The sequence below is a fragment of the Falco naumanni genome, chromosome 3 (assembly GCF_017639655.2).
Source record: "Falco naumanni isolate bFalNau1 chromosome 3, bFalNau1.pat, whole genome shotgun sequence".
Classification (NCBI taxonomy): Eukaryota; Metazoa; Chordata; class Aves; order Falconiformes; family Falconidae; genus Falco; species Falco naumanni.
Window position 1 is genome coordinate 92,800,215 of NC_054056.1, and position 21,704 is coordinate 92,821,918.

Here is a 21,704-nt window from a genome sequence, read left to right on the forward strand (position 1 = left end):
ACTCATTATTTTACCTGTTGCTGTTTATCCATCTTGAGACATCATAGAATCATTTAGGTGGGGAAAAACCCTTTAAGATCATTAAGTCCAAACATTAGCCCAGCACTGCTAAGCCCACCACTAAACCACGTCCCCAAGTATCACATCTACATGTCTCTTAAATACCTCCAGGGATGGTGACTCAACCACTTCCCTGCGAAGCCTGTTCCAGTGCTTGACAAGACTTTCACTGAAGAAATCTTTCCTAATATCCAAACTAAACAAACCTTCCCGGCACAACTTGAGGCCATTTCCTCTTGTCCTGTCACTTGTTATTTGGGAGAAGAGACTGACACCTACCTCGCAACAGCCTCCTTTCAGGCAGCTGTAGAAAGCTAGGTCTCCCCTGAGCCTCCTCTCCAGACTAAACCACCCCAGGTCCCTCAGCTGCTCCTCACAAGACCTGTGCTCCAGACCCTTCACCAGCCCCGTTGCCCTTCTCTGGACACGCTCCAGCACCTCAACGTCCCTCCTGCAGTGACGGGCCCAAAACCAAACTCAGGATTCAAGGTGCGGCCTCACTAGTACAGGGATCACTTCCCGCGTCCTGCTGGCCACACTCTTTATGATACAAGCCAGGATGCCGTCGGCTTGCCATATCTAGGGAGGAGTTTTATAAAGGATAATGGTGACTTCAAGAGGAGTAAGTATTTGGCTCAATGAAGTTGCATTGTTTTTCATTTTTATATTTCAATAGCATATCATACTGCACGTACAACTAAGCAAAAATTACCTATTTTTTTCCCAATATACTTTTTCACTGCAGATGGCAAACACGCAAAACTAAACCAAGTCAAATGTAATTCTAAAACTTTCCCTAAAACTTGTAGGAATCCTGAACTGTTTTTGCTTAAAGAGGATGCTGATTTTGTTCTTTCAGAAATTCTTAGTAGAAATGACAGCACTGCTTGTTTAAACAGACACATATAAAGTTGCTGAGAAAAACCAAGTTCACCTTCACCTCTCTTAACTGCATTAAGCTTTTCAGGAGAATTGCTTAGGAAATTTGGTAGGATTACTATTTCCTTTTGCATTCGTAATTCTTCAGATGTAGTTTTAAAACATGCTTTTTCTAAAAAGATTCAGAAAAGATGACAAATATCAAGTAACTTGTTTACTAGCAGTGATAATTTACTTGAAATTGAAAAGGCAGCATTTTACCTATGTAACAGAAATTTCACGCTGTCAAGAACCATATGCAGACATATTTTTTAACTAGGAAAAAAGATCTATACTATACAAAAAAAAAGGTTTGCCCTACTTAAAATTATATATGTTGTGCCATTTTCTTTGTGATTTTTTCCAGGTTTTCCTCTTATTATAGATTTACACTTGTAGGGGGAAAAAGAGCAGTAAAATTCTGCGACTACTGAAAAATAATTGGAAATTTTGAAATTCTGTATGTAATATCGCACATGCATTCAGTATCATTGCTTAAGATTTATACATGATAACAACAAAATATTTAGAGCTAGGTCTATTGACAGAAATAATAAGCTATTTTCTTCTAAATGCAGGTTCAATTCAACCACATTTTTCAAAGTGAAAGGGAGTAGTAGTTCTTAGTTTTTCTACAAGGACAGGCATAAATAAATACTCAGAAAAGGGGAAAAAAATTGAAATGAGACATTATGCACACTGTTAACACAGTAGAGACACCAGAAGCTTCAGGTTATGTTTGAAACATGGGGAGAAGGAAGAGGAAACTTCCTGAGATTTTATCCATAACTTCTCAAGAAGACTTACTGACCTTGAGAGTTGGTTTAACTTGTTCAAATCCTCATTCTAAAATTCTTCTCATATGCTGAACAAAAGCAGAACTCATGCAAAAAGATGCAAAACCTGTTTATTGTACTTTTAATGAAAACTTATTTCAGTACTGTATAGTTTGCTTTAATTCAAAGCATTTACAAAACTCATTTAATTATCTGACTAAAGATCTGAGGATCATTATCTGACTAATACAAGAATTACAAGAGAGCTGGGCATTTTGTTTAATAAAGAAGTATGCTAAAATAGCTTTATATTTGCAGTGGGCAGCCATGCCAAACCAGTATATGAACTCAAGATAGGAAAGGTGGCACTCTATTACCCTGTAATTGGCCTCACCTACTCCATTATACTGACAATTAAATCTTGTATCACAAGTGAAGCACTACTGGTATAAAGCAGTAGCTAACAAATTGAGCTGTTTCTGTCCTTGAAAGTAATCATCTCTTCTGAACTCTGAACTGATGACTTTTGATCTTATCTTCAGCTACTCTTAACAGCTAGCTCTGCAGTAGCAATTGAAAATACACAGCTGTAACAGAAGACTGGTAACTTCTGTTTACGGTGTCAAATTGTGTACCTCCTGTTTGATAACAAACATTGACCTGTCTTTCCACAGGTAAGCAAAGCTGAGTTTCAGAGTCCTACTCAGCTCCAATGTTGTAGGAAAACTATTTACCATCGCCAATTATTTTCATCAACCAAACAGCAGCTAAGAACCACAACAAAGAAATTACTTCTTTATAATTCACAAAGGACAATGAGAAGAAAGAGGGAATTCATGAATCATTCTTTTATGGCAGGCAATAAAAGCCACAAAACTAGATATTCAAGAGCTAGAGTTAGGGTCCTAAATCCACATTTATGCTTTGTATGTTTGTTGAAAATATCTACTTCAGAAACATGTATTTATTTAATTATTAAACTGCAGGCTTTTTTTAAAATCCTCATATACGACATGAGCTGTGTTAGGTGAAAAAAAAAAAACTTCATGTGTACAGAAACTACTTATTCCAAACATTTAGTCCAACTTGCTAATTATGCCATGCACTTTGATAGCATGTACCTCTCCCTCCAGCTCGCAGCACTCCCTTTCATTAAACTAGCCCGAAAGGCTGGTTTTCAGTTCCAGCTTCCCCCCCCCCACTTCCTTACTTTGGCTTGCATATTTCTCTGCATAAAAGTTAAGTTCCCTCTCTTTCAAAATAGTCTATGATTTAGCTTCCAACTACTTCTGTTTCCTTCCAAGCAGCTTGCAAAGCAGTCACTGGAGAATTATAAAGCTAGTCCCAAATCTCCAAGAATAAAAACAAAATGCTTATCTGACAGGAACTTATTCCTCATTTTCGCTTCCATTTCTTGTCAAATACATCTCTTCTATCATAAAAGAACTCTCTCCTATTTAAAACAAAACTAAGCTGTTCCAGTCACTCTGTTCCACAGGTGCCAAGGGAAGTAGGAAAGCCAAAAGACTTGTTTTTTTCATGCTTCTTTCAACTTACCCTATATTACTCCAGTCTCTCCATTCTCCCAAAGCATTACTTGTCACGATTTTTTGCCTCCACTCCACTTGTAATTTTCTCTAGAAGTTTCCCACAGCTATTGGTATTAGCTCCGCTCTCACAGTAGAGCTGATGGCAATGCCATCAATAACAGGTTGGTGTTAGGCAACTGTTGCTTAAAAGAAAACCCAAATATAATCTACCATCCACAGAACAGCATGGGCTGAACTGGCAGTAACAACTGCAAGAAACATTAGGAAGAAATTGTTCAACAGAGGGGACAGCCTCTGACATACTATGAAAGAGCTGGCGCCAACTCTTCTCCCTCTCCCACCTACAACATCACTATCCACATTTCCTTATGTATCTGAGAGACTGACAAGTCTTACTCAAGTAACACATCAAATGTACAGCCAAGTTTTTAGACCACATGGCTCAAGTCTTCACTTTTAACCACTCAATCATCCTTTAAAAAATTATAAACTCTAAGCTGTAAGATGTTAGAACTCAGGCCTGAGGGACCACAGCAGCTTAATCGGTGTTTGTCTTCATCTGTTTGCAATACAGAGTCCACTCCAAATTTGTCCTGAACCGGCCCTTCCACCTCTAAACCTTGAGCCCAGCTCTACTTTGAATCATCTTTCATACATTGCTCTGATGTCCTACATCCTGCAGTGAAACCAGAATCCAAGGCAGATTACAGTATGTACCCAACAAAAGACGGGGGTAAGATGCATCAGCTAGGGCAGCTTTCAGTGACCACTTCTGAATTGGGCACTAGACCATCTAACAGAGTTTCTACCATAACCGTTGCCTGGAAGTACTTACCTGCTTGATAACCAGCAATTACAGTTAAGCTGAACACTGGACTGAGGACCAGGTCTTATATGAGAGCAGAACTGCACAGGTCAGCCCATGATTTTCTTTTCACTATTTTGAAAGGTCCTAGCATTTTAAATGAAGTCCAGGCTGAAAACATTTTTTCCATGAAGGTTATTTTATGGACAACTTTGTTGGCATGAAAATGTAATTATAGTGATGATGATGAATTAGGAAACGCCAAAAGAAAAATGAGACCCTCATATACCGCATTTGGAATTTCCTAATCAGAAAATCCTTCCATCTTATTCTTCCTGTCAGTCAGGGTAACGCATCTGTATTTCACACAGCCCATGAACACATTAAATGATCAACAGGAATTCCGTAGGGGTACTATGTCTTTCGGGTTTTAGCTCCTTGAATGACTTATCTCTATTGGTTAGCTGAAATATGTGATGTGTAATAAATAGAAGGAAATCAAAAGTATAATTTTTACTGTTATTATTTGTCCCGTATCATGACTGTTACTGAAGGAGACACTGAAGATTTTTATATTGTGGCAACTTTATAATTTTCACGCTATGAAATTCCATTGCTAGAATCTACGAAGAGAAAATATTTTTATAAAAAGGGTAAGGATACAAGACAGCCAAATGCAGTTTGTGACTCCAGGTTTTGGCACCACAATTATTCTACTTAGTTTATCAATCTACCACAGAAGAACTCCAAAATGCAGTTAAACTCAGTAACACATTTTAGAGTATGAAATCCTCTGGGGCTGGGGGTATTAAATACTAAATACCATAACATTTTATTACCTTTAGAAACAAAGAATCAGCTGAAAGATATTTTTACCTTCTTTGTGATACATGTCATAGAACTTCCCCTCCTTCTTGAATAGCCTTTGAAAAGGCTATTGAAACACCACTAATTATTCAATTACACAATTCAGCAGCTGTCTAGAAATGAAACACCAGCAGGAAAGTAAGGGTGAGATACTAACAGGTTCTACATTGGTTTTGCTTTGTTGAACATTTTTTGTTGGGTAGTTTTGGGGTTTTTTGAAAATTCAGAACTCCAATATCATTTAATTGTTAGAAGCACCCTGAAAGTCACCAGCTTCCTCCTCCCATATGCACAGAAATTCATGCAGGTCTTTTAGTGTGCTCACACTTTCTGTGCAGAATTAGAAACAGGTCTGGTTCCATCAGACATCTATCAGATACCTGATCGAAGGAGATTCTCACGGTCCCCTGAGTCTGATAAAATGCCTAACTGTGGGATTCAAAATGTTTGAAAAGCTTAATTATCTTTCTGCGTGAAATACTACTTCTGTTGAAGCAGCCAATACCAATTTTACTCTTCATTTTTGGAAAGAAAAAAGTGGCTTCTCAGTCATGCACCTATTTTCACTCATCCAATTATATCTTCCTTTTCTGGGGAGGTAAATGCTGCTCTTGATTAATCTCAGTGACAAGAGCAACGTGAACTACAGAGATCAAGAACCTGAACGACTAAAATCAAAACTGTGCATCAAGTAGCCAATGCAGTACTAGTTTCTTCATTTTTCACTGCCTGTCTCATAGTTCACGTACTTCCAACAGAAAACTGGCTTGAAGAAACTCACTAAAACAGAGCATTAATTTCAATTTTGCACAGGAAGAGCTGAACAATTTACCCTGAATTAAAGAACATAAAAATACAAAAGTTGTCAAATAAATTCCACCCTTTTAATTTACCATGAACACTTTTTTTGAAACTGTGTCTTAAAAAGCATTTACTGAAGATATGTTCAGTCAAACACTCCAAACTGATCTAGCCACCCAATCTATAACTGTTTCTTCCATATCTTAGCTAAAATAAATTCTTGGTTTAAGCTAAAATATTGAAGAAGCTGTTACCAATTTAGGGGAAAAAAACATTCATTGAAGTTACTTATTTTTCCGTTGACTTTAACAATGAATTATCAAAAGAAAAATGTTTGGAAATGCCATCGGGGGGGGGGGGAAGAGAAAAAAAAAGAAAAAAACACACACACAAAAAACACAAACCAGCAATTACATTATCCTGAAAGCTAGATCAAGAGAGAAACAAAAGAGTTTTCCCCTTTCACAGAACTGGAAAAACTGATAGTACCAAATATCAAAAAACATCTACTCCTAGCAATAAAATTAAATTTCTGACGTTAAGCAAAAACTTAAAGATGCCTATCATTGTTCAGTCAAAAAGACACTTCCTTCACTACCAGTTAGCAGTGACTGTTCATCCAACTGAGTAACAGAAGGAGAATGCCGTGCTGTTACACCCACCTGCCTCACAAGCTCCCAGCAAAGCACAGCTAGTATTATCAACACAGGCCTAAATGCAGGAAGGACTAAGTGGAGATTTAGTCCGAGAACTTCTGGACAAACAGTAACTGACAGGGAGTTTTTAATCCTAATGAAGGGAAATACCTGTTACATTTAACATGCAATTCTATTGTGCTCACCTCAACAGTTCTTCAGGAGTGACCACTGATTAAATCACATACACGATAGAGTAAAAAGGACATTCAAATTACTTTAGGAGAAAATGACAGACATCTCACATATTAATACTAGGAGCATTTAATAAAGTACCAGAACAGAGAAAGGAGAAGAAATGAAAAAAGAAAAAAAATAAAAAAAATCCAACCCACAACTGTTACCAGTGGCTTAACAGCCTTTCACTGTCACAAGCTTCCTTCTGGAATGATGACCTTCGCTGTTCAAAGCAAACTATAATTTGCTTAAGATGTAAAGTAATAAAGTAATAAACACAGAGAAAAGACATGTAATGGAAAAAATAATCACATGATTAACAGCAAAGATGAGTTACTGAAAGATAAGCCATTTATATTGACCTGTATATTTATTATTGCTAGTAAGTTCATAACATTTTGACAGCATGACAATAGGTCAAGCACGTAAAGATACCAATCTCAAATATTTTGCAATACTAACTGCCATTGTAAATCTACTGAAAAGAATCAACCCTTGCCTTCCTAGGACTGTCACGCAACAGAACTGCACCTGAAGATTCACCTCTGAACTTACTCTTTCTATTAAAGGTGGAAGTTGGACTCTATGACCCTTATGGGTCCTTTCCTTCAAATTTGAGATATTCTACGATTCCATACTTCCTTTTAAAAAATTGCTTCACATTTCCAAATAATATTGCAGCTAATATGTTCTGGCACAATAGCTTGAAGAAGCTGGGATTCTAAGGCCACAAGTTCATTCAGTCTGGGTTTGGGTTTTCTTATGTTGGTTTTTTGGGGGTTTGTTTTTGTTGGTTTTTTTTTTTTTTTTTTTTTTTTTTTTTACAAGCTCACTTATGCAACTGTTTTTTAAATCCCATCACATATCATAACTTTAAAGTTCTACCATATCCTGAAACAAATCTGCACTGGTATATTAAAAAGACAGAATTTACTGCACTGGCTGTTATCCAATTAGCAAAACAAGGAGCAAGTTCCCCCTGCTAACTCATCTACAAGGATCGTGTCATCTGCATATGTCTGTTCATTATCAAACCCCTTTTTCAGATGAGTAATAAAAATATTTATTACCACCAGTCTTTTCCCAGAAATATCATCTCAGTATGCTGTCCTACTGCCAGTTAATTTACCAATTCATTCAGGGGTGGGTGGGTTTTTTTTGTTTGGTTGGACTTTTTTCTCCGTTTCATTTTTCAAAGTTTCTTGAACTCTCACAAGTCATCACCTGTACTATCCGAAGAGATCTGGAAGCAACTCAACAAATTACCTGATGGAATTATACACAAAGAAACAACTTTATCTGCACTGGCCTTATTTCTTCTTCTCCCTTCAACTCCAGCAGGCCTATCAACATTTCTCCAGGCTTTCTTCCAACATATTTAAATAATTGCCTGAGATTTGAGGAATGCTTCATGACTTGCAACTTCAGATTTTTTGACTATTACCTTGTCCCAACTTCCCATCTTCTAGTTTAAAATGGAATAGTTTGAGGTTTTCTATCCAATTCCGTAGAGCTATTTTGATTTCCTGAACCCAACTCTTCAGCACACTCTCCAATTCTGCCTTTCAACTGTACGTTGTTCTCCCATTTCCTTTTTGTTTAGAGATGTAACATTCAAGTTCCCATTTCATCTGCAAGGTTACAAACTCATTGATATCAGTGAAATTACAATGGAAGACAATCTGAACATCAAAATTCTCCCCTCCCTTAACATAGATAGCAAGCCTTAAAAGAAGGGCAACAAACGCATTTTGAAAGTCTATAGAAATTAAAAATAAAGCATGGAAATATCTGCAGTCTCATGAAGGTTTCTCCACTGTTCTTTGGCTTTGTTGGGGTTTTTTCGTTGGTTTTTTGGGGTCGGAGGGGCTAAGTGTTTTAGATAAATGAAATCACACAATTTTTAAAGCAAAGACATTCACTGAAAACCAAAATAAATTCACGCTACTCAAGATTTTGTGCTTAAACCACCCGAGGCAGCTAAAGGTTTTGAATATAACTTTTTTAAAAAAATTGACATATACAGGAATTTTCAAAGAAAAATACCTAACTTGCAAATAATACCATATGGGTACATAACAGTGTAATTGCTTAACATGTTATTGAAAGATTATAGTGAAAGTTCACATCTACAATGATTACAAATCTCCACATTTTTACAGTGTCCAGGGACAAATAAACCAAACAAAAAAAAAAAAAAAATCACCCACACCACGATGCCTAAAAAAATCCAGACGCTACCAGAAAACAAGACAATGAAAGACAGCAAATCTTGCAAACACACACAAAAGTTTCAAATGCCTGAAAGAAACTGGAGCTTCAAACACCACGTAGGACAGTATTTCCAACAATTTCACTCACCAAAAGAAAAACCTAAATGAGCCAAAAATTAATTTATGATTGTTGTTCTGCAACATATCCTCAATCTCACCACCAAGTGAGAAAGATACATTTAATTGGAAAGAAGAAGGGTGCACAGATGTATGCACATGTTGTGTTTTTAGGATTTTTTTTTCTTTGAGCAAAGGAAGAGTTTTGTGGGGCTTTTTTTAAGGTAGAAGAAGAAAAAGGAACAGATATTAAGCTGTCTTTAGACTGAAAGAAGTATCTGAGGTAGTGGTTTAACCTTCTAACGCAATTTTTACTTGACGTAGACTCGGGGGGAAAAAAGTATTTATAAACATAGCTGTACAGGGAAAATTTCCTTTTGATAATGGCAAAACCTTCTCTTTATGTGGAAATCACCATAACTGAGAGATGGGGCCACTTCAGACCACTAGCCAGTTCGAGGTTCCACCATTACCCTCAGGGAACTTCATCAACATTTAAAAGCCTCTCCGACCAAATTATACATTATGACAGATCTCTGCTCAAAAGCCAGGCTACTCACTGCCTAAAGGATATTTTCCAGTCATACAGGTGCCCAGAAATCAAAAGAGGATCAATGTGTCTTTATGAATATCGGTACCTCACTCAGATAAAAGCATCCTGCTGTGACTTAAATACCCCTTTCATAGAATCTGAGAGACCTAAAAAATGAAGAGTCTTGAACCTGAACAACTTTTTATTTTTTCAGCATTGAACTTTAACAACTAGCTCCTTATCAGTTACAAAACAAGGAAACAGTTCTGAAGAGGCACATGACATGACTGAACCCAGGGAATACTCCTATAATTAAATTAGTCATCTTCCACCATAGTTTCTTTTACTCCTGATTCAGTACTATCTAGAAAATTCATAAACATAATGCATACAAGGTTCCAATTTTGTTACTCAGACTAAAAAACTTACTTTCCCTCCAAGAAAACTGCATCAACATAGCTTATTTTAATAATAAAATCTTTTCTGTTCTTCCCACAGTATTTTCTGAAGTTTCTGAGAAAATGAGGCAGTGATTACATCCAGAAACATATTAACATTTACTGAGACATGAAGTGGAAAAACTGCATTTGCAAGTATATTTACTAATAAAAAAGCCAAGGAGTGAGTAACTTATATTTGTGAGAAAAAGCTGTAGTAAACTTGCTGGACATTAAATGTGAAACTTCTGCCATAACCACACACAGTAGTAATGACAGAAGGTATTCAAGAAATATGCAGTAGTTGTTCTTTACTCAGGATACACCAGACCTCCAGCAGCAGCACTGTGTTCAGCTTTAGACATCACACTTTCAGAGATGAGAAACAACTGAAGATTATTCAAAAAAGAGCAACTACGTTGCCTAGATATTTAAAAAACACAGCCTACAAGGAAAGATTGAATTAATTAAGATTGCTTAGTCTGAAGAGGTGACTATAGCGAGAAACATACTAACAGTCTCCAACATGTTAAATGCCACTTCAAAATGGGAGAAAACATGCTTTCTTTCAAATTTATAAAGAACAGAAGAAGAAGAGCTAATGACTTTACATTTCAACAAAAAATATTCAGGTTACACAGTATGGAAGTTTCCAATAAACTACCCAAGAAGTTCCAGAAATTATCAATTGTATTCTACCAAAAATTATAGACAGAGTTTCAGAGTTGTATGATCAAAATTTGGGCATGTGTTTCAAAGACCACTTCTACCACCACCACTTCCCCATTTGCTGCATTCACACAAATCATGTGATCTCAGAAAATATTTTCCCCATGTCTAACCTGAAAGTTCAGTGGAAGAGTGCATTACACAAAAATGAAATGAAATTAAACTCCATGTGCATTATTCACAGGTTGCTCTCTCTTCTCTGATTTTATGTGGATTATGTAAGGACTTAATTTAAGAGTTAATACTTCAAGAGGTTTTAGGTAGCACAAAAGAAAGCAGGAATTTAAACTAGTTGTGTCACAAGTGGAATAAGACTGTTGCTAGAAAAATAATCTGCACGCTGAATTTAAAAATCGAGAGTGGGTGACAGCTCACTGGGATGTATAAAAGTGACTTTGCTAATCAAATAAATAGATAATTAGGATTATCTTGTTTGGTCAGCCAGGGTACAGAAAGAGTGATCATTTTAATGGAAGAAACATGTAACACAAAGGAACAATGCTCACAACATTTGCTGCTTCCTACTTTACCATTTACAATGGCAACAGATAAACAGGTAACAGTAAAAGCCAACCACCAGCACAAAGAAAAACAACCCATTCGCTTTCAGTGTTCAAACTGAGAACTAAAATAAAACCAACAGGTTACAATATTCCAGATATTAAATGCCTACACCCCACTGAAATAATGGAAATGTCTAATTAATTACACAAGATTTTTCTAGTCTATGAAAGAGTAACTGAGTATTAAGTTCTTACATCTTAAGTCTGTCTTCAAGCAAAAAAAGGAAAACTTCTGCCTCGACTGCACTGGCACCCAAGGTACTGAGAGAATAGAAGAATCAAAGGCGCTGCTTTCCTGACTACCAGGTATGTACAGAGAACAGTGTCACTGTCCTTGCCTAGCTAGTATTTCCAATATTCTCCCCAGTAGCTTCCTAGGACTATCATTTACATTGCAGCCCCTTAATTTCATTGCTAGATTAGTGTAAAAGTTATCTACATGCTTTCCTGTAAGGAAATGTAGTTGCTAGAGCAAATTAACTTCTTTCCTTTCTACTCAACAGGCCACGATGCACGCACAAGCAGCAGGAGGCATCCCCAAGTAAAATCTGGACACTTGAAGAACCAAATGAAAAGAGAAGTATAACCAAGGCATAGTGTTACTTACAGAATGACACCAGTCTCACATTTTAAAAAACAACACTACTTTTAAACCAAAATGAACAACACCAACTACAAGACCAAAGTCAGAATGAAAATTCAAATATACCACTGGAACCGATAATTCAGTTCTTCATGGCACTTTGTTATCTTAATAGGTGTAGCCATTGCTCTCTGAAACAGAAAGCAAAAAGTGTTAACTACATAATAGCATCCAAAAATAATCCTAGCAAATAACAGAAGTAAAAAGGTAAAACAATATACCAACTTCTGGACAGGCTAGGTAGATGAAAAAGAAATTACTTCTCTGAAATGGTATTGTGTCTGATGAAACTGGAATTGGCAATGATTGGGCATGATTTAATAACTGGCATGACATACATCCTAAGGAAGATTCTTCCAGAAGGCAGAACACATTCCAGAGACAAAACAGACAAAATTCAACTGCCAATTATTATTTTGTAAAAGATGACAGTCAACAGGTAAGATGAACTGCAAGGCCAAGCTGGCTCCCTGTATCTTCAGTTTTATTTATCAAACTGAAAAATCTCTCCAACTTTCTCTTTTCCTGCTTAAGACCAAAACTATGAGATGTTCTGTTTGTATTACAATTACACTAATTCAATGCAGGTCACTTGCTTTTTACCAAGTCCAGATGACATTTGGTAAGCTAAACACGGGCCAATTAGCTTTTTAAAAAAAAAAAAAAAAAAAAAGAGGGGGGCCTGATTGCCACTGGGTAGGTTATACAGTGGCTACAGAATACAATTGCTTGAATTACATTTTGACTAACATCAAACACAGAACTGAAGCTTAAAAACTACCTTTTTTTTTTCTGTATGCCTTCAGATTTCTCACATTGAAATGTACCAATTTAAAACCATCTCTTTCCCATCCTGAGGTGATCCATACAAACTCACCAAAAGTTTTCGTTGCCTCTTTCTCCACTCAATTTTTAAAAAGCACATTTTAAATATTCTAAGAAGAAAAAACAATGTAGTTTCCACTTTATTTTTAATAACCCCAGTGACTAACTAACCTTTTCAAGTCTGCTCATTTGAGCTTACCACAGTAAAAAAGAAAAACATAGCACTGGAGATTTAGTGAACACTAAAAATAATAATGGTCTATGCCTCTTCCATTTCTGCAGTAATATTTGTATTCTTAAATCAACCTGAACTGCCATGTAATTAACCATACAATAACCTTTACTGATAATGCAGGGAAACTAGTTTCAGAGAGGCAGGAAAATCTTCAAGCTTACCTCTAAGAACCAAATAAACAATATGTCTTTGCTAATGTTTTAGTCATGATCAAGGGCTGAATCTTTTCTGACAATAACACTACCTATAAAATTATAATTAAAATCTATACTACTAAATATAACATTAGTTTAGACAGTGTAATTGACTACAAATCTGTCAATAGTATTCTTTCTAATCATGCCTGGGTTTGGCATTTTTTTCCAGAAGTTTTCCACCTCTCAAACAGTAGTATAACTGTTAAAGTAAAATGTGAAGTATATTACACAACAGTAGCCCAGTTTGTTTATTTATAACCCATCTCTACCTCCTCCCAGCACAACCTGCTCAGCTTTTAACAAACTTCACCCAAGACAGAAAACAGGTGCATAACAAAACACATGCTAATTAGATGCCATTATGATAATAGAACCTAACACCAAATAGATATCCTTCAGACTTGGCCATCATTTTCAAAATATCACACACCCTAGATGCCATACACAGAAGTCACGTGGATAAACTGCTTGGTTACCTGTATGTGATATCACTCTACAGGATCAAGGACATAAAAAAAAAAATTATTGATGTAATTAAGAAAAAAGTTCATAGCATAAGATGTAACATTTTGAGGCCAGAAAGATATACAGACACAGAGACAAAAGATCCACAACGGCACGAACAGGCCTTACATCTGAATGGTTTTGCTTAAACCAAGTTTTAAACAAACCTGAAGGGAGAATTTAAAAAAAAAAAAAAAAAAAAAAAAAAAGCAAGCATCTGTATACAGATTCCAAAATTTAAGTTGGAAAATTTTATTGCAACATGGATGAAATTTTATAGGTTTTGCTTCTGATCTGTGGTCTGTGTTGTACTGCTCTGCCCAAACACATACTTACTAATCACATTTTCTAAATTTTTGTTAATATCTGGTTTAACCTATTACATTCTGTTCCACTCAAAGACATTTATCATAGCTTCCCTACAATGTCTGACACTGCAATGAAAAAAAAAAAATTGAAAAAACAGCCCTTTAACTGTAGGTACACACAAAAGCAATACTCCTTCACAGTTCAAGAAACAAAAATGTACAGCCTGTATTACTGGAAATATTACAGTTTAGCAATATGGCTGTTGCAATCACAGAAGTATGCAAACAATATAGCAATAGTTGAAGCAGGAACTAGAAATGCCGATATCATATAAATGGGCCAGATCATACCCTTAATTCCCAGCAGCTTGTCCTCACTTTCCACAGAAAGACCTCAAGGCAGAAGGGTGGAAGGAATTTTGAATGCAAAGGTTCTTCAAGACATGGCAGCCATACACTGTTACATGTAAATGGCCTCCCCTCTCTCCAACACATATGTTCGCATTCATACTCCTGGCTCTTCTAACAAAATGATAACTATCCACCAAGCCAACTATATAGTTCACATGAAAAACATCCTCAGGAGCTTCTGATCAAGACTCATCTCACTTGAACAGCCTCCAAATGGCACAGTGTTTTACAGTATATGTATGGAACTACCAAGTGAAGGCTCTGCAGATCTGAGAAAGGCAACCTCAAAAATGCTTAAGATCTCACCTCCCTCTCTTGCTCTAATTGTACATATTCATTTCACTCAAGCAGCTTCACAGAAATGCTTCTATCCAACACGACAGTTCCCAGCTTGAGGTAACAGTATCTAAAGAGCTCCCTACAGCAGAGACAGTAGAGACAAGATATATTCATAAGCAAATAGAAAACTAAAGCATGCCTGACATCTATAATGTTAGCTGAGGGACACACGCAATTTTGAAAAAAAGTATTAGGTGGTACCAACATAATACACTAATCTAATCCCAAAAAGAGTCTGCACAAAGTCACAGATTAATCAAACTGCTCTGTTTCTCTGAAGATCCAAGGTCAACAGAAAGGAAGACTATTGAAAGGTACAGATAGAAGTAAATGACTCAAAAGAATTTCTGAGGGATACCAAAGAGCCACAGAATCACAGAATAGTTGAGATTGGAAGGGGCGTCTGAAAGTCATCTTGTCCAACCCCACTGCTCAAGCAGGTACCCAGGACCATGTCCAGATGGCTTTTGAACACCTCAAGTATACTCCAGCACACTTCCTAACTGAATAGGGTGCCTAGCATGCAAACACAGCGGGACTGAAGAAAAAGAGCACCTCATGGAAGCCAAATAATGCAGAAGTAACACAAGTGATAAAAATCCTAAAGAAAAAGCTTGACATAGAATGTGACTGCCTGCAAAATTCCAAGGCAAAAAGACCTCCTTTGGTAATCCCCCATCTGAAAGGATAAGTCTTGAAACATCGTCCCAGATTGACATTTTTCTGCAAACTAGCAGAAGCTGTTTCTGAGAAATATTACACTAGTGTATATACACGGGGTAAAAAGATAAAAACTGAGCACAACGAAAAAACAGCTTCACAGGGACTTGAACTTCCCTGGACTTTCTGCATCCTTCCTTTGTCAGTGCTTCTCAGGAAACCGACCCTCATCTGGGAGAAAGCAACCCCTCTTTGGGGATTTCTCCTCTTGATCATATGTACATATAATGCCCTCAGGCCACAGAGGAACTTTTATGTCAAGAGTTTTCTGATGTGAATGATGAGAGGTGGATGATAGTGTCAGTCTTGTTAGATGAAGACTGAAGCTGTATCAGGCAACCCAAGTCTCAGAGATATTGTCAAAGTAAGTTCGAGCTAACACAGTGTGCATGTGAATTCCAGACATACAGTCCATTCAACCAGACCAAAGCAAAATGCTAATATAAAACTGGGCCACCATAAGACTGTGCTGAATGCTGTGACTGTACCTATGAACTACATGTCTATTAGTCCTTATATTTTTCTGGAAAAGTCTTTCCTCTATTACTGTATTTGGAGCTAACGTCTTCCCTCTGCAACCCTACACATTTAGCCTTACACCAGGCTGCAAAGTGCACCCAAATCTATTTCAAATCAGAAATGAGAGCAACTGAATTGGAAGACAGCAAGATCTGGAAAGCTTCTGAAGACTACTGGTTCAAACTTCAGGTAGAGAAAGACTGGGTGCTCTGCCTGAAGACATAGCACTCAGCCTAAAAAAAAGCACCAAGTGCAAGTGATAAAGCAAGGGCTTCTCCAGAACAGATAGCAAGACCAGAAAGCACAGAGGGTGATACCTCGATTATTCCTCCTGCATCTTCTCTTGGCTCCTCACAAGGAGCTACACAGGGTGATGTTCTGAAGCTATGATTCAAAACCAGCATAGTATACCCTAAAGGGCCTTTCCTGTGGCACAGCCCCAGGCACTGCACAACCGAGGCCCCCAGCAAGCCCCATGTCCAGTGAATTATCTTCTTTGTCCATAAATGGCTATGCCCACTGAAGAAAGGAATAAGCCTTCATAAGGAAAAGGGAACATAAAAGCATAGCTAGGAATGCCATAAAGATGATCAAACAAGCGATCCAACCAGGATAAAGAGCATTCACTCGAAGAAAATGAAGAAAATTTAATTTAAGCCATTCTTTATTCTAAGCAGCAGCAAACTCCATAGACCAGTGGTCCTCAAACTACGGCCCGCGGGCCGGATACAGCCCCCCAGGGTCCTCAATCTGCCTCCCCGGTATTTACAGACCCCCCTGCCCCACCCACCCCCGGGGGTTGGGGGTGGGGGGCGGGAACCAAGCAACCGCACTGGCCCCCTGTTTAAAACGTTTGAGGACCCCTGCCACAGACAATCCTAAGTGAGCTGACATACAAAAGGAGGAAAGGGAGATGCAAGATTCCTCCACCCTTCCTTTACATGCAGGAAACTAAGAAGAGTATGAGATTGCCTGCTACAGATTGCTGTGCTGTAATGCCTTACTATGTTAGACACACACAACTATTTAGAAGGGAACCATGTAAAGAGAAAAGACAAACAAGTAATTCAGTTGCTTCAGTTGAAATTCAAGCACAAGACCTACTAAAAGTTCATCAAACACAAAAAACAGCAGCAAAAGTTTTAGATAGGATAAATTCAGGATAAGTTGATTCAGAGATTCAATGCCTGTCGCTATATTTTTCATATGACAATATCCAATGACTGGAAGTCGACATTAAAACGTTTTCATGTGACTTTGCCTAACAGTACAGATTAATACAGAATGATTTACCAGGACCTCTGATGAGTTCTGCTCTAAAGGACATATTTGACATCCGGTTAATGTTGGGAATGCCTAACCAGACCCACATAAACAACAAACATTTTTTACACACTAGTTTAGCACTCCCAAGGCATCCATTCTTAGCAATAAAACTGACAGCCTCAGATTAGTTATCAGATGGAGATTTAAGTTCATCACACCTCTTCAGCATGAACATTTCATGAAGAGCTACACAGAGACCAACAGTTAATGCTCATGTGGTCAGAAAACATCATGCAAGTTACTGAACAATGTCATCTGAGTGTTGGTAAAGATGGAAATTAAAAACATAATTAAGTAAATCTGAACTTTATTGTCTGCCTGAAGATATCCAGCTGTAGCAGAGCAATATTTGCAAATACATATATTCAAAGAGCTCACGTGTGTGTGTGTAAATGTACACACATATATATATACACACACAGAGTTATTGGAGAGTTACCCATATATATATCTGTATATAAAAAACTAACGCCATGTATATACACACACACACGTTCTTTGATTATAGATATATATACGGATTTTGTATATACACTTATATCTCAAAGAAATATATATATATGAAATACATAGAAAGTAGCAGCAAAAATAAAAATGCTTTGTTTTCTTCGCCGTTGCGCAATGGAGGCAGGTTTCCACATGTTTGGAAGTAACTTGTAAACATGGGAAAGAAATTATGAAGAATACAATGCACATTTTTTTCCTGAAAATTCTGAGGGTCTTGACCATTTATTTATCTTCTGAAACAAGTTTTTTAAATCCATTGCTTTGCCTCTGAACAAGATCTGCATGTATTTCCCTATCAAGGCTATCCATATCAGAGACGAAACGTAACTCTGAAGTACATGAGCAAAGGCACAGCAGTTAAGGAAGGGTGAGTTCTTACAAGGTATCAGTTACATTCCAATAGCTACTCACAAGCACACCCTGACCTCATAGACAGGTTTGGGTTTTTTACTTAGGAAGCTGGTATGCAGAGACAACAGAACACAGGTGAAAACAAGTACTGCTGAAAAATCTGAAAGCAGAGGCTTCCTCAGTAAAGAGATCACCGTGGCTGAGTTCTCATCTTTACTAAAGTTCCTAACATGCTGAAGCTAAATAAATAATAAGTACCAAATTAGAGTAAGGTGCAGTACATCCCCTTCCTCCAGCATGCAAACTTCACATACATGAAGACCAAAACTGTAATTCAAACAAATACAAATGCACAGTTTTCATACATGGAGAGAGAGAGAGAGGGAGAGAAGCTGTGTGAAACAGAACTGCAGTCTCTCAAGGAGATTTTACCAAGCTTCACCCCTCTGGCTTTACTTACCCATTCTCTCCTGCCTGCTTTGCCTAGCTAAAGCATGAGGGGTAAGAGAAGAGGTGGAAAAAAGGAAAATTAACGTGGAAATCAGGGAATAAGACAAAAGCTCAGGCAAGACCTGCTAAGAACTAAACAACACAGACTAAGTATCAATGTTCGGCCTTAACTTACACTGGGGGACCAGCTAACCATTACTGGCTCAAAAACACGGCCATCTAACACTTTCCACTTCCAGAACATATCCCATACCTGCCAAAAGACACAAAAAACTTTTTTTTGAGAACCACTATTTATTAAAACTAAAAAAGCTAAGCGTACATATTTTAATTGTCTATAACAAGTAGTCACCTTTGGTTTAGTAGTGAATACTCAACCAATTTCCTTAATTATAAATACACTTAATGATAAACTGAAGAAGTGAAAACATAGACCTTACAAATTTTCCAGAGTTTCCATGAAGAACAGTATCCGAAAACTACACACCTTAACTTCACATGCCACCCAGCATTAGATTTCTCTGCCATTTGGACTTAACTTCCCACACATATAAATGACTCTCAAGGAGGGAAAAGCCATCTCTCGTTGACTATCATCAGAATGGTTATTTGAAACCAGTAATCACACAATTCTTTCCAATTCTTAACATATTACCAATATTTTATTGGAAACAGATGTTAGCAGCACAACTTCGTCAGAATTATTGAACAACTTCTCTTTCAATTTCCTAACAAATTAGGCAATGCTGAGTTGATGCATCTGAAAAACGTTATGGAATTGCAAGCCCTAAGGCACAGGACTGGGTGTCATAATTTATCACCAGCTGACATGCAAAGGCATTAGAAACAGTGTTTTACTCTGTAGAACAAATTTCTCTTGCATATGATAATCTTCATATGTTAATAAATTCTGAAGTCTCAACAGAAACTAAAAGCTATCATTTCAGTGTCAAAAGCCTAGTAGAATTGTTAGAAACTTAATACTAAAATTTCCTGAAGGTTTACAAATAAGTACTGAAACACAAATAATTATTACAAATTAATTTGATTTATTAAAGGCTGTCCTGGGCATAGTGATCATGAGATAAGAGTTTCAAATTTGTAACATGAAAGCAAAAAAGCAGCTAGTAAAGGGAATAACGCAGAAGTTACCTCACCTTGTAAGTCTACTACAGCAGTTGAGCCTAGATAATTCTGCAGTTTAAAGGAAGACATTTTCAGTGGTTGTTTTTAGCTCCTGATTTGGTGCCTTGGCCTCTAGTAATCTGGTTTGCTGCCTTTAAAGTCACTCTGCAAGGCTATTATAAAAACATAACTGTCAAAGGAAACTGAAAAAGGTAGAGACATTTGTCAATCACTGAAATTCTGTAGTGTGAAATTGCTTATTTTAGTAACATGCACCAAGACAGCCTTTTGATCAAAGTAATGTTATAAAAGGGGGGAAAAAAAGTTACTGTGTAATTGCCAGGGCTGCCAGTCTCCATCTAGTCACCATGTGTCTTCTGGTAACTGTTACAAGTTAACTATGTTACAAACATAATTATGACATTCACTGTTGACCTTTTTCTTCCCTTAATAGTAAAGGTTAATTTTATGGAAAGCAAGTTCCCTTGAGGTCTGAAAGAAAGCTGAGCCAACCGTCTTTTTATTTTCTGAATATAGGTAAGCAATCAAGGTAACATCCTAAGGAGACTATTAAGCAACAGTGGGAAAAGAATGCACTCAGTGCATGAAACAATACCTGGAGAACATGCATAGCCTTTAATGGCTTATGAAAATGAACATTATACCCACTGACATCATTCATAACAAAAGAAAGTACTAAGAGATCAAGAACAAACCCTACAAAAAGCCAGCCAATGAGTTCAAGTTGCCCTAGGAAGCAAAAATGTACTGTATCGAAGTCAGAAATAAAAAGTCTTTTTGATTTTTTTTTAATCTGAATTTAACACCACAGTTCAAATACTACTATTTGAAAACATAATTTTACCCTTGCTCTGCAGTTATGTTAAAATATTTACGAAGGATGAGGTGATAAAGAAAAGGAAACAAAAATGAAGGAGACTGTTTTTATTAAAGCTTTATTTCCTGTGTATCTGTATGTAACCCGATGTTAATGTCAATAACCCACAAGGGCACCAAATACTTGATTTCCTTTCTTTCAAATGTGAGGAAATTGATTTGCATGATAACATTTGCTGAAAGCAAAGCATGTCTAAATACAGGTCAGTCTTAAGCCACCTGTCAACAGATGTGAAAAATAATAAGCACAGGGATCACTTAATCTACCAACAAAACACTTTCAAGAGGCAGATGAATCAAAAACAGATACAGTTTTGATGTGAAGGGGATGCTTGCAACTGCATCATTTTTTAAGAAGAACACCCATATACAACAGTCGACAAGTCTAATGTTAAAGGGCAACAGCCTGCTTTGACCCCCTCTTGCATAAATCAAAGTCTACAAGTAAACACGCAAAAGCAGGCTGCTTACCTTCTTACTGCTTCTGAGCTGGAGCCAAGTCACGTACTCTGACAGCACTGCTATCTGAGCGCCCATCAACTTTTAAAACACCTATTCAGACAGATGTGCCCTTTGGCTTTTAGCCTGTCCTACCACTCAGCCAGGGCTAAGGCACTAAGGCTTTCTCCAGCACTGTCAGCTTACTGTTGTATTTCCACTCTAGCAAGAACCTTCTAGCTACTTCACACTCCACATTTTTACACCAAGGAAGTGGCATCACATCCTGTTGCTCCAGGGTTACTGAATATTTATATATTACAATTCACATGAATGCAAGAAGGATCAACTTTTAAGAAATTTTGTACCGATTGCTCTATACAATTCAATTAATCTGTTTAACAACACTGTGTTCATTAAATTTAGCTCCTCCTTCAGTTTGTTTTAAAAGTTAGAAACTTACACGTGCTCATTTTCAACCCCAAAAATCAAATGCTTACTGCTTCTGAGTATTAAAAAATACAGTTTGCACAAATCAGTTGTATTATTCAGAGAAACAAACAACAAGCAAGATGGAGTAACATTCCTCCCTCATCTGACAAAAAACTGAAATATTTAAAGTGCACACACAGTTACTCTGGAGAAACTCCTAGAGAATAGTACAAAGAC

The 21,704-nt window shown here is 37.1% G+C and overlaps 1 protein-coding gene across 4 annotated transcripts in view; it reads right to left on the reverse strand.

Annotated features, from left to right (window-relative positions):
* The window catches only part of STK3 (serine/threonine kinase 3), a 138,375-nt gene that overhangs the window by 72,750 nt on the left and 43,921 nt on the right, over nucleotides 1–21,704 (reverse strand). The gene's annotated exons all lie outside the window — the stretch shown is intronic.